This window comes from Cherax quadricarinatus, chromosome 36 (assembly GCF_038502225.1).
Source record: "Cherax quadricarinatus isolate ZL_2023a chromosome 36, ASM3850222v1, whole genome shotgun sequence".
NCBI lineage: Eukaryota > Metazoa > Arthropoda > Malacostraca > Decapoda > Parastacidae > Cherax > Cherax quadricarinatus.
In genome coordinates, this window is record NC_091327.1 from 29,072,811 (window position 1) to 29,087,939 (window position 15,129).

Below are 15,129 nucleotides of genomic sequence, written 5' to 3' on the forward strand. Positions count from 1 at the left end.
CCCCCTCCACTTGTAGCTCTACTGTGTATTCGAAGCTCAAAACCACATGATCGCTGGCCCCAAGGGGTCTTTCATATGTGATGTCCTCAATATCTGCACTACTCAAGGTGAATACTAAGTCCAGTCTTGCTGGTTCATCCTCTCCTCTCTCTCTTGTAGTGTCCCTTACGTGTTGGTACATGAAGTTTTCCAGTACCACCTCCATCATCTTAGCCCTCCATGTATCTTGGCCCCCATGTGGCTCCAAGTTCTCCCATTCGATCTCTTTGTGGTTAAAGTCGCCCATGATCAGGAGCTTTGCCCTGAGTGTGTGTGTGTGTGTATTTGTTTGTGTGTGTGTGTGTGTACTCACCTAGTTGTACTCACCTAGTTGAGGTTGCGGGGGTCGAGTCCGAGCTCCTGGCCCCGCCTCTTCACTGATCGCTACTAGGTCACTCTCCCTGAGCCGTGAGCTTTATCATACCTCTGCTTAAAGCTATGTATGGATCCTGCCTCCACTACATCGCTTCCCAAACTATTCCACTTACTGACTACTCTGTGGCTGAAGAAATACTTCCTAACATCCCTGTGATTCATCTGTGTCTTCAGCTTCCAACTGTGTCCCCTTGTTACTGTGTCCAATCTCTGGAACATCCTGTCTTTGTCCACCTTGTCAATTCCTCTCAGTATTTTGTATGTCGTTATCATGTCCCCCCTATCTCTCCTGTCCTCCAGTGTCGTCAGGTTGATTTCCCTTAACCTCTCCTCGTAGGACATACCTCTTAGCTCTGGGACTAGTCTTGTTGCAAACCTTTGCACTTTCTCTAGTTTCTTCACGTGCTTGGCTAGGTGTGGGTTCCAAACTGGTGCCGCATACTCTAATATGGGCCTAACGTACACGGTGTACAGGGTCCTGAATGATTCCTTATTAAGATGTCGGAATGTTGTTCTGAGGTTTGCTAGGCGCCCATATGCTGCAGCAGTTATTTGGTTGATGTGCGCTTCAGGAGATGTGCCTGGTGTTATACTCACCCCAAGATCTTTTTCCTTGAGTGTGTGTGTGTGTGTGTGTGTGTGTGTGTGTGTGTGTGTGTGTGTGTGTGTGTGTGTGTGTGTGTGTGTGTGTGTGTGTGTGTGTATGTGTGTATGTGTGTGTGTGTGTGTGTGTGCGTGTGTGTGTGTGTGTACTCACCTAATTGTAGTTGCAGGGATCGAGACTCAGCTCCTGGCCCCGCCTCTTCACTGATCGCTACTAGGTCCTCTCCCTCTCTGCTTCCTGAGATTTGTCATACCTCTTCTTAAAACTATGTATGGTTCCTGCCTCCACTACTTCACTTGCTAGGCTATTTCACTTCCTGACGACTCAATGACTGAAGAAATACTTCCTAACGTCCCTGTGACTCGTCTGAGTCTTCAGCTTCCAGTTGTGACCCCTTGTTTCTGTGTCCCCTGTGTGTGTGTGTGTGTGTGTGTGTGTGTGTGTGTGTGTGTGTGTGTGTGTGTGTGTGTGTGTGTGTGTGTGTGTGTGTATGGTGGGAAGGCGGCGGCAGGAGCTGGGAGTGTCAGAAGGCAGCAAGCAGGATGAGTTGTGTTGGTGGTGGTCGGCTTGTGGTGTGTTAAGCTACTGTCCCATTAGAAAGAGTCTGGAACTTCGGTATTGGCATGGTCTTGAGTCTAAATTTGCGGTCAGAGTCGATCTCTGGAGCATTAAGGAGATTGATGACTTCTCTAAGGAAGAGAGCACGTGATGGTCTACAGACGAACTTGACTTCGTCGCTCTGGAGGAGGGGGATCAATGTCTGTACATCCATTTCTTTAGGATACTCAGGAGTAGTGAAGAGACTTCACGTATTGTATTATAGTGTTGTATAAGCAACGGAAATTAAAATCCAAAAAGTCCTTTATTAAACTTAAGCAATAAAAAAATAAAATTATACTATGAGAAAAGCTAATAGTTAATATATTCAACACGACGTATAATAATAATACATGAGAGAGAGAGAGAGAGAGGGAGAGAGAGAGAGAGAGAGAGAGAGAGAGAGAGAGAGAGAGAGAGAGAGAGAGAGAGAGAGAGAGAGAGAGAGAATGTGATAAATGGGTTAATTTCATAATATACCGAGAGAATTATTGATGGCAAGTGACCATGGAAACAAAAATAATTGTTGCAACTTAGAGATTTCAACTTTAAGAAAAAATGGTCGTTCACGAGACAACAACTATAAACAATCAAAATAATTTCACGCAATGACGAGTTTTTCATTCATCATGACATATATAAAGTAACTAGAGAGAGAGACTTCAACACACCGTTAATGTTTCCTGCAGCAGAGGAAGAAATTTTGAAGAAATTGTCAAAACGAACTTGGAAAGAGTGACCATCTTGTATTTGTAATAACATATACTGTTAAATATGACTTACGAGACCTAAACAGAAGACAAGGAACTACTAGATTATAAGTAAAATAATGTGATGAATACAGGCAGTATTATACAGAATGTAAATTGTGTAAAATATTACATGAGACAGAGAGACAGACAGACAGAGAGAATTTGTACGAAGCGTTGTGTAACATGTGTGAATAATGGGATTAAACACTTTATTTCGAAAAGGAATGGAAGATAATACTGATTTATTTAATGAAAAGTGTTGGAGCCAGTGTGGGAAAGACGTCACTAAAAAAAACTCATCAGCTTCAAGGGGAGAAAAAATTAATGTATAATTTTGAGAAGAGATAAGAAAGCTTTGAAGAGAAAATAGCAGAGAATAGCAAGTTAAAACAAAATCTTGTATTCGGGTTTGTATAAGTAAATTAATTTTTAAAGACAAAATACTTAGTCTTGATATAGATGTAAACATCGAAAAGTTGTCCCAGTAAAAAAAAAAAAGGCTTATTCTGCAGCCTGTTTTTTTCTTCAAGAAAGCAATATGGTAGTTGTGGTATGTCTAGAAGTGTTGAAAATCTTTTTATAATGGTTCTCAGTGGAATTGTTAGGTTAAGATGATGCATAAGACATATGCAATGCTCAAGTATCTTCACTGAATTAGATTGATAAAGCCATCAGTACAGATGAAGCGTCTCTCAGTATACTGAGGTGGGGAACATGTGTCTCAATCATCAGTGTCCTGAAGATTCTTATATAAAGTCACCTCTTAATCTTCGTTTCTGGAAGAAGTTGTCCTGAAGATTCTTTTATAAAGTCACCTCTTAATCTTCGTTTCTGGAAGAAGTTGTCCTGAAGATTCTTTTATAAAGTCACCTCTTAATCTTCGTTTCTGGAAGAAGTTGTCCTGAAGATTCTTATATAAAGTCACCTCTTAATCTTCGTTTCTGGAAGAAGTTGTCCTGAAGGTTCTTATATAAAGTCACCTCTTAATCTTCGTTTCTGGAAGAAGTTGTCCTGAAGGTTCTTATATAAAGTCACCTCTTAATCTTCGTTTCTGGAAGAAGTTGTCCTGAAGATTCTTATATAAAGTCACCTCTTAATCTTCGTTTCTGGAAGAAGTTGTCCTGAAGGTTCTTATATAAAGTCACCTCTTAATCTTCGTTTCTGGAAGAAGTTGTCCTGAAGGTTCTTATATAAAGTCACCTCTTAATCTTCGTTTCTGGAAGAAGTTGTCCTGAAGATTCTTATATAAAGTCACCTCTTAATCTTCGTTTCTGGAAGAAGTTGTCCTGAAGATTCTTATATAAAGTCACCTCTTAATCTTCGTTTCTGGAAGAAGTTGTCCTGAAGATTCTTATATAAAGTCACCTCTTAATCTTCGTTTCTGGAAGGAGAAGTTTCCATAATTCAAGTCTCTCTTAAGAAGATTTGTTTCTTAATGATAATGCAAGCTTTGCTGTATTTTTTCCACTCTTATGTTCTTCGATATTTTTATTCAATTAAGGGACCAGAGCTGGACAGCAAATTCTAGGCGAGAATCTAACAAGAGTTTCTGATCAGTGTTTATATTATTTCAAGTATTTTGTTTTCCAGTATCATGCTATGAAAAGAATAACCCACAGACAGAGAGAGAGAGAGAGAGAGAGAGAGAGAGAGAGAGAGAGAGAGAGAGAGAGAGAGAGAGAGAGAGAGAGAGAGTGAGGGAGGAGTGTGTGAGAGAGATTGTGGGGGGAAGGATGAGACAGGAGTAATCGTATTGGTTTCATTTTCTGGTCCAGGAAGCTTCTTTGACGTATCGCCAATGCTATTTTCCCGCTATAAAGGATCTTGCACCCGGAAAATCTCTCAGGAATCTTGAGTGCACATGGTGCTGGATTAACACTCAACACCTGCTGGGATGGCGGGGAGGGGAAGAAAAGAGAGGGAAGGGAGGGGAGGGGAGAGGAGAGAAGAGGAGAGGGAAGAGGAGGGTGTCACAGTAGGGGTGTGTGTGAACACCTTCGTCTCCTAATAGAACACTTTTACCACTTTATCTCCACTTCGTCTCTGCCAAATATGCCAGGAAAATTATGTTGCAGAAAACTGTAGACCAATACGGGTGAAATTTTGGAAGTTACCAAAATTGATACAGTACCATTAGGACATCGGGGAGGTATTTTCAAATAATACTGTATGGAAACAGTTTTTTACAACGTAACTGCAAACAACACATTGATGATATATGCAAATGATGTCCTGATCACAGCTGCCGAACATTTTCGTCTAGTAAATCTTCGTAACAATTTTAAAAGTGTTGAACCCTCAATACGATTCACCATAAAAAAAAAACATGTGGAGCAGCACACGCCCATTCCGTAACGCCGTCGCCCACTGACAGATTTCTTACCTTTCCAAATCTATCATAAACCAGCCAAGATAAACGACTTTATGTACTACCGGTCACACAACACCAAAACAAAATGAAATGTCCTGAAATCTCTTTTGGAATTACAGTATTCCACATCGCAGAAGGAATGTCATGCTCAAGACACTAAGAATAGAGAATAAGATTGACAGATACTTAAACTTACCCACAGGTAATGTGACTATCAGTATCAAAGTTATTCAGTTATGCCAACAGCAAAGTGACTCACGAAATCATAATAAAAATGACTGTAAACAAATCACAAACCGGGTGGGACCTGAACCCATGTCAAGTGTCACTGTCACTCTGGTGTGGGATTCGTCTGTAAAACTTGCATTTGCGGTCACAGTGGTGGCCCATGCTAACCTCCCTATAGGGTATAGAAATATACTTAGTTGGATGTGTCTTGTTATGCCGGTATGGACCAGAGAGTTTTAGGATTTTCTTGTTGTGGGTTGAAGTCCCATCCATTCTGTGGTTTTATTTGCAGTAAAGTATCAGTTATCACTTGATCTGCAATAAAACATTATATACAATCAAGGAGAAAGTGCCCGAGTATATGAAAGTCATTTTGAAGGTTGTGGTAAAATATAAGTCGTAGCCACTACCAAAAACCTATCAGCGTCCAGAAATGAACGTAAATGTATTTTCAAACCAGACATTTCGAATTACGCTTGTGTTATATACATCGAAGTTCTCATAAGTACATGTTGAAAGGAAGAGAGATCAAAGTAATCATTAAAAAAAGTGACACATTTAAGAAAGTTTGCAAACATGTTGAACAAAGATAAGCAAAGTATAGCTAATACAATAGTGTCCAAATTAATTGGGACAGGAGTACATTTTGTGATTATCTCATATGTCCAATATGTCGCATTCTCCGGCTTAATTAATGTAGTTTGGATTCTTTTCTTTTCAGAAGAGTTCGCTACAGACTTCTGGTAACCATCCAGGTGTGGTATTACCCTGCGACTGTAGTCAGTGCTGAAACAGATATTCTGTAAGGCTGTTCCTGCAAGCGTGCTTCATGAAAGAATGTGTTTCGCCAATGTAGATAAATGCAAGGTTCAGAAGCTCGGGAGTGTCCACAACCCTAGCGCTTATAAGTTAAATAATGTAGACCTTAGCCGTACAAATTGCGAGAAGGACTTGGAGGTTATGGTAAGCAGCAACCTTAAACCAAGACAGCTGTGCCTGAGCGTACGTAACAAAGCAAACAGATTACTGGGATTTATATGCAGAAGTGTAAACAACATAAGTCCAGCGGTTATTTTACAACTTTATTCATCATTAGTAAGGCCTCATCTAGATTACGCAGTTCAGTTCTGGTTTCCATATTACAGAATGGATATAAATTCGCTAGAAAATATCCAGCTTAGAATGACCAAATTAATACATAGCATTAGAAATCTTCCTTACAAAGAACGATTGAAGACTCTTAAACTACATTCACTTGTTAGACGAAGAATGAGGGGAGACATGATCGAAGTGTATAAGTGGAAGATGGGTATTAACAAAGGGGATATAAATAAGGTCTTGAGGATATCACTTCAAGAGAGAATCCACAATAATGGATTCAAATTAGATAAGTTTAGATTTCGAAAGGATATAGGAAAGCATTGGTTTGGAAATAGGGTAATTGATGAGTGGAACAGTCTGCCTAGTTGGGTTATTGAAGCTAAACGTTGGGTGGTTTCAAATTTAGGTTAGATAAACACATGAGTGAAAGTGGTTGGATTTGAGTGAGACTTGCATAAAGAGTAAATAGAATCATCAAAACTTATTTCTTGGGTAGCATTGTAAATTGGGTTGGGCAAATCTTTTGTTAGTGGGATGGATTGTTAAGGACCTGCCTAGTATGGGCCAACAGGCCTGCTGCAGTGTTCCTCCTTTCTTATGTCCTTATGTTCTTAATTCATGATGTTAAACCTAGGAAGTGTGAATGTATTTTAACTCTTAGATAACATGCTTATTGGAGTATCAGACAGATCACCGAAAATTTGAGTTTAGCAAATTCATCTGTTGGTCGGATTCTGAAGAGAGCTGACAACACTGGTGATTGTGGAGCGCTGCGTCGAGGAATATGTGAAAGAAAATACAAAACAACACCTCACGATGACAAGATTATCATAAGAAATAATGTGAAGGACCCCAAGAAAACCAGCAAACATCTAGAGAGAGATTTGGCTTCACCTGACGTAAATGTTGATTCTTCAATTCTTTCACGAAGCACGAAGGCTTCTTGAAGCTGACCGAACTGTCAGAAAGCCGGTAAAAAAACAAAAACAATTATTGACTGCTGCTATGAAGACAAAACGGCTGTGGTGGTCACTCGATCATAAGGGATGGACGATCAGTAGCAGTGAGATGGAACAAAGGCGAACCTCTTTGGAACGCACATATTCAACAAGCGCCAAAACACCCACCTAAGATGTTATGGGGTAGTTTTACTGCCTTAAGGCCCTGGGTAGCTTGTTATTGTTGAGGAAAGATGAACAGTGATAAATACAAGGCAATTTAGGCGACTCATTTCCTTCCCATTATGGATAGAGACTTTCCTGATGGAGAAGGTATATTCCACCAGGATCTTGCACCATGCCACACTTCCAGAAAAATGCTGACATTCTTCGAAGAGAGTGCGCTAAGCGTTCCAAATTGGCCTGAAAACTCTCAACCCAAATGAGAATCTATGGGCAATAACCAAGCTGCTCTTATTAAGAAGAACTTGCCGAAACGTGTTCAACATTGGTCGATTCTATGCCAAAGCGTGTAGCAATACTTATAAAAGCAAAGGGTAGTCATATTTCTTATTAAATCAACTATCTGTCATATCACTGCAGTGTATTTCTCAAATAAATATTAATTAGGCAAATGTCTTATTTCATCACTCTCCCAATTAATATGTACTCTTAATAAAATTGAATACTTCTCTTCCTGTTGCACCTCACCGCCAAACTATACTCCTCCTACCCGGCATATACGTATATACTGGGATCTTCACAGGTATCTTCATTCACTGTTGTATAGTTAAAACATTGAATCTAAATCAGTTTCTTAAAACTGTAATTAGTGTCTTCTCACATGCAAATAAAAAATATTCACACACACACACACACACACACACACACACACACACACACACACACACACACACACACACACACACACATACACACACACATACAAGCCTGGGTAGTGATGTAGTGGAGGTAGGAGCCATACATAGCTTTAAGAAGAGGTATGATAAAGCTCACGGAGCAGGAAGAATGACTGAGCAGCGGCCAGCTGAAAAGGTGGGGCCAGGAGCTGTGACTCGACCACCTCAACCACAACTAGGTGAGTACAACTAGGTGAGCACACGCACCAGTTTGGAATCCATACTTGGTCAAGCACGTCAAGAAATTAAAGAAAGTGCAAAAAATTTGCAACAAGACTAGTCCCAGAGCTCAGGGGAAATCGGCCTGACGACACTGGAGGACAGGAGGGTCAGGAGAGACATGATAACGACATATAAAATACTGCGAGGAATTGACAAGGATGACCAAGACAGGATGTTCCAGAGATGGGACACAGAAACAAGGGGTCACAACTGGAAGTTGAAGATTCAGATGAGTCAAAGGGATGTTAGGAAGCATTTCTTTAATAATACAGTTGTCAGGAGGTAGAATAGCCTAGAAAGCTACCTAGTGGAGGCAGGAACCATACATAGTTTTAAGACGAGGTTTGATAAAGCTCATGGAGCAAGGAGAGAGAAGACGTAGTAGCAATCAGTGAAGAGGCGGGGCCAGGAGCTGTGAATTGACCCCTGCAACCACAAATAGGTGAGTACACACACCTGGCAAACCTAAGAATAACATTTCGACTCATGAGCTAGGAGTCATTCAAGACACTGTACACTGTGTACGTCAAGCCCATATTGGAGTATGCAGTACCAGTATGGAGCCCACACATGGTCAAGCATGTTAAGAAATTAAGGAAAGGACAAAGGTTTGTAACAAGACAAGTCCCGTAGCTAAGGGGTATGTCCTACGAGGAGAGGTCAAGAGAAATCAAATTGACGACACTAGAGGATATGGGGAGGAGGGGGGGAACACATGATAAAAAATGAAGTACTGAGAAGAATTGAAAAGGTGGAGAGTGACAGAATGTTTCAGAGATATGACACAGCAACAAGGGGTCACAACTGAAGTTAAAAACTCAGATGACTCACGGGAATGTTAGAAAGTATTTCTTCACCCAAAGAATTATCAAGAAGTGGAAAAATTTGGAGAGTGATACAGTGGAGGTAGGATCTTGACATAGGTTTCAGAGGTATGATAAAGTTCTTGTAACAGGGAAACAGTGTACCTAGTAACGACCAGAGAAGAGGCTGGACGAGAAGCGACGACTCGATCCCTGCAACCACAACTAGGTGAGTACACACACACACACACACACACACACACACACACACACTGCTACTACTACTTCTGCACACACACACCACTACTACTATTACTACTACCACCACCACTCACACACACACACACACACACACACACACACACACACACACACACACACACACACACACACACACACATAAACAACACAACACACACACACACCGACACCCGACCCTCACTTCCTCCAACTCTGGACAAAATTTGGGCGGCGTGAACCGAAAATTGAAACGATATTAAAAGCTTGTGACCAATTTTGCCGCCAAGACGACTTTAGTGGAAAAAGGTTTTGACGGAGAGGAAATATTGAATATAGTGTGTGTGTGTGTGTGTGTGTGTGTGTGTGTGTGTGTGTGTGTGTGTGTGTGTGTGTGTGTGTGTGTGTGTGTGTGTGTGTGTGTGTGTGTGTGTGTGTGTGTGTGTGTGTGTGTGTGTGTGTGTGTGTGTGTGTGTATGTGAGTATATGTGTGTGTGTGCATGAGTATGTGTGTATGTATGAGTATATGTGTGTGTGTATAAGTACATCTGTGTGTGTGTGTGAGAGAGAGAGAGAGAGAGAGAGAGAGAGAACGTGTGTGTTAGTATGTGTGTTTAGTAGTATGTAGCTGAGTGTTCGGCTGTTAAGCTCAAATTTTGGGTCGCCGCCCATTTCCTTTTGCTGACTATTGTCTATTTCCATCGTGTTTTCTATTGAAATCTCTCACAGATCTAGCTTCTTCTAAGTCTTTCCCAAGCTTTCACACTTTACTGTTCTTTCTAACATCTACCGTATACAGCTTAATTTTGTTGTTCAACTTCCTTCTTCGACCCACAATCTACTGTCTTCCAATTATGTCCTAGAATCTGTATTGATAAAGCCACTGGATGGCGAAACGTCTACAATAAAGATATCCAGATGTTGCACATGTGTCTTAACTTTCAACAGTTCTTATCCTGTGGCTAAAGTAGGTCATCAAAATATTAATTGTTTTATAAGACCGACAAGATGATGAATAAGACAATTGCAACATCCCGGTGGTTTTATTTTCAAGACGTTTCGATAAAACATTGACTTCAATGAGTTTAACACAATTCAGTTCAGAAACCTCTTTATTAAATTAACCAAGCCACTGGTTAGCCACAGGTGTTCAGAAACAAGGTGAAGAATGAGACGCTCTCGCAATATTTGGGAATATTTATTAAGGAAGTGTTTCTCTAGCCACTAGCTTCTTCAGACCAATACAACACGTGAAATATCACTCCTCCGATATATCCCACAAAAAAAATGTTACGACGTAAAACGCATTACTATTGTCATAATATTAAAACTGTTTATATTAGCAGGAAATCATCATTTTACAGTTGTTAAATCTTCTTGACACTAGTGACACCACAGACCGTGAGAACTTATTGAGGATTTCTGTGATCAGACTGATAAATGTAGAGAAGAAGTGGAGATAAATGGTATAAAATACCGACACGGTGGACAAATGTAAAGTGGAGCTTAATGTGACTACGTTTGTGACGTTGACTATGTTAGTGACGTTGACTACGTTTGTGACGTTGACTATGTTAGTGACGTTGACTACGTTTGTGACGTTGACTATGTTAGTGACGTTGACTACGTTTGTGACGTTGACTATGTTAGTGACGTTGACTATGTTTGTGACGTTGACTACGTTTGTGACGTTGACTATGTTAGTGACGTTGACTATGTTAGTGACGTTGACTACGTTTGTGACGTTGACTACGTTTGTGACGTTGACTACGTTTGTGACGTTGGCTACGTTAGTGACGCTGACTACGTTTGTGACTTTGACTACGTTAGTGACGTTGACTACGTTTGTTACTTGATAAAGTCCACTGTGTGGGCTAAACGTAGTCAATAATGGATCCCATTATACTGCAGTTGTGTACAGAAGAGGTCCTCAAGTTTTTATTATTTAAATTCTCGGAAATTGAGTGGATCATTCGAGAATTATATTCTGGGTCTGTGAGGAGAGTCTTTGATCAGTAACCAAAACGTAAAGTAACCTAGAATTTAGCTCCTTATTTAGGTTAGATTTCGTCAAGTGGCTATTTTTTGGAGGCTTCCAAAATTATTTTATCCTTTATAAAAAACTGTCTTCATTGGGAATCCTACTTAGTATTGTTGAATTTACCAAGGGTAAAAGACAGGGATGTCATTGTTCCACAGCTCGATTGCGAGCGCATTTACCTTACAAGCTGAAGTCCGTGGTTCGATCCCTGCTACGGATGGAAACATCCGGACGTGTTTCCTTAAAACACTTGCTGTCCTTGTTCATTTATCAGTAAAATAGGTACCTGGGTATTAGTCGACTGGTGTAGGTCGCATCCTGGGGACAAAATTGACCTAAATTGCCCGAAATGTTCTGCATAACAAGCGGTTTTCCATATAGTTTTATGTCACTGATGTCAGCTAAGTTATTACATTTATTATTAAAGATTCGCCGGTATTCTCCCGGCCCGGGCCTTTTCCAAGTGGTGGCCCGGCCTTGGCTCCCTCTTTAGGGAGTGTCTGAGACCTAAGTCTCCCATGGGAGGAGGCACAAGTACCTCCTCATCTTTGGGACCAACTGTCCCCAGGCCTAGCCACAAGCTAGGTCTCTCTGGTCTGCCACCTCCGCCCCAGGGGAGTTAATGGGAATGACAGTCTTGTGAGCTGTAAGCTCGGGCTTAGGCACCTACCCTACCCTAGAAGGGCTGGGCATGGTGTCGATGTCAGCTAAGCCTGTATACATTGTACTTGTAGAAATCAATATTATTATTATTATTATAACCTATAAATGCTCTCTACCTTACTAATAATACATGAACATCATATTGGCCTTTAAAGTCCATTGTTATTATAAATCCATAAAACTCCACCGACCTTAAGGTCACGCAACATTTTTAAGAACCTGTGCTGTAAAAACAACTTCTAAGTCGTATTACATTTATAAATGTTGAAGTCCAGTTAAGCTCCATTTTCTACAATAAATCCTCCACTACAATAGTGTATTTCCCATCAAACAAGACCAATACTTACATTACTTGATGCCTCCCAACTCTGGTGTCCGCATCAACGTGACCTCCCATCAGTACCTTCATCAGTAAGACAATAATTCACAATTAAAGCACTATTATGTAAATTTTGAACACTGTGCTTCCTTCTTGTGTTCAGGTGTCTTGTCAGGTCTCGTATCTCTAATCTTGCCAACGTCACTCTGTTATTTTAACTAAAGTGTATTTTTCACTTTTTTTTAGAGGATTTAGTGGTCTGTTTATTATTCTTAGCTTCAGTTAGTACAAAATATCTTCGTTTACTTCTAGTGTCACTAAAAATACCCCGCCCGAAGCACTCTTAATAGTCGAGGTTTATAAGGTTTAAAGCCTGTCGAAAACACAAGGTTCAGAAAAGCTGTAAGTCACCTCTGTACCACCAGTCAAGAAAAGTTTAATTCTTATATTCGGTTGCAAGTTAAACTCTCAGCATATACACTGAGATATATATACCATTGTTCATAATAAGACGAACCTTAAGTTTAATGAAGGAACCTGCAATGTGTAATGCAACCCGCACTTAATAACGCAACCCGGGTTTGGTAACGCAACCAGCACTTTGTAATGCAGTCAAAACTAATTAAACCGCACTCACTAACGAATAGCAGAATACTAAAAAAATTCTTAAGAGTCAAGCAAAGCATTACGTGAATTGCCACGAGTTAATTCTGAAACATAACCAGACGGAATTTAGCTAATTCTGATTAGTCATCCCCAAGGGGATCTTGTATGCTCACTGGGCAATACCAAGTCGGCAGCAGTTAAACTTCATGGCTGCGTCTTAGGTAATTATTCACAATCAGATGCCGTCACGGCTTCCCCTCCCCACGTCTTCAACATAAGTGTCTCCCAAATTTACCCCTTACGGTGTATATACAGTACACACAGAAGTGTGTATCTCGGTATATATACAAACACACACACACACAAACACACACACACACACACACACACACACACACACACACACACACACACACACACACACACACACACACACACACACACACACACACACACACACACACACACACACACACACACACACACACACACACACACATATACATATATAATCTGTCCAGGTGTATGAAATGAATCTGCATATCTTCTCCAAAGTCTTTCGTCTTGTAAGTATAAGAATGACTGCAAGAATAGCTAGAATGGTTCTTGAATTCCACCTTGAATGTCTTCAAAGAATCTAAACACTCGTGTTAGAGGGTACAAAAACTTCATATCATCTCTACATCCTGATTTATGGAGGATCTCTTCTGTTCCATTAACAAACTGTGTCTTTAGTTCCTCATAATTCTTCACCAGTTGGGATACAAATGTATACTCAATATTTGGAGAACTTATTTTAGCACCAAGATTTTCATCCATTAACAAATGGAGAATCCTGTCCTGAACGTGATGGTGACAACTGATAAATTGTGGTTTGCTAATTCCCTTCTCTGAGGAAATTCAGAGCAATGATCATCTTTATTGTATTCCATAAGTTGTTTTCATCAATAACTTTTGCCATTCCTTCAGCAATAGTTCCAGTCTTGTCATCATTCAAATGTAGTTCATCCAGTTTTACTTCGTCTTTTTCATTTTTAAATACTAATACCTGATACTCATTTTCCTCAATGTGCTTTCCATCGAAATGTGAAGATCATTAGTACTGTCTTGAGTTGCTGCTACTTATGAGTAGTATCGCAGATATATAGTGATTCATAGTTTTTTATAGAAATGATTTTTTTGAAAACTGAGAGGAATTAGGGTCTTTTTCATTGTTTTTTTAACAAACGTTTATCGATTTATGACACAGGAGATGTTTAACTTGGAAAAAGTAAAAAGGTTATATATTTATATATATATTACAGACTCCTCCAGTAGACCAGTTCCTCCCAAACAGCACAAACAGTCCCACTGGGACAAACCGATCATGGAAAAAATCGCCAACACAATGCTCTCCAATGCTTCAGGAAAAGACAAAGCTCGTCTCCTGGCAGTGAAGGCACCACACTCAGGAGATTTCCTGTTAGCTGTTCCCAATTCCTCCTTGGGCACCCGTCTCGACCCACAGGCCATTCGGATTGGTGTTGCTCTTCGCCTAGCCGCCCCCATCCTCACCGAACATAGGTGTATTTGCGGCAGGGCGACAGCTGATCAATTCGGACTTCATGGTCTTGTGTGTCACACAGCAGAAGGGAAGTATGCCAGACATGAGGAGGTCAATGACATCATAAAGAGAAGCCTCGCCACAGCCCGTTGCCCAGCTCAACGGGAACCCCAAGTACAGAGGTCTGATGGAAGTCAAAAAGTCCTGATGTAGCCACTATGCTGCCCTGGAAGGATGGAAAGCAGATTGCCTGGGACTACACCTGTGCTGCCATATTGGCAGACACCTACTTGTCATACTCTGTAGTGGAAGGGGGTGGAGCTGCCAGCCACAGGGAGACCCAGAAGATCCGAAAATATGAAGACCTTCCCCCTTGTTATAACTTCATTCCAATAGGGTCGGAGACCCTTGGAGCATGGGGCAAGTGTGCTCTAAAGTTCCTCAAAGAGCTGGGTGAAAAGCTCATCATAGAAACCAAGGACCACAGGGCGACCAGCTTTCTCTTTCAGAGACTCAGTGTTGCGATCCAGAGAGGAAATGCCTGCAGCATTCTGGGCACGCGGCCCACTGCAGGGGAGCTGAACGAAGTATTCGAGATGTAGCTCTGAGTTACCTATGTTGTTTTGCTTTCTGTTGTATTTTTGTGAATGTTTGGCCAATGTATTTTTGTCTTTAAATAAAACATACTTGAAATATAGGGGGTGGTAGGAGAAAATTCTCAAACAGCTTCAGGGAAAACACTGAGTTTTCCCTGAAGCAAGTTTATTCTT

General features: G+C 40.7%; 1 protein-coding gene across 1 annotated transcript in view; it reads left to right on the plus strand.

Annotated features, from left to right (window-relative positions):
• LOC128691303 (lachesin) overlaps positions 1-15,129 on the plus strand; it is a 242,900-nt gene that overhangs the window by 171,178 nt on the left and 56,593 nt on the right. The window lies entirely within an intron of this gene.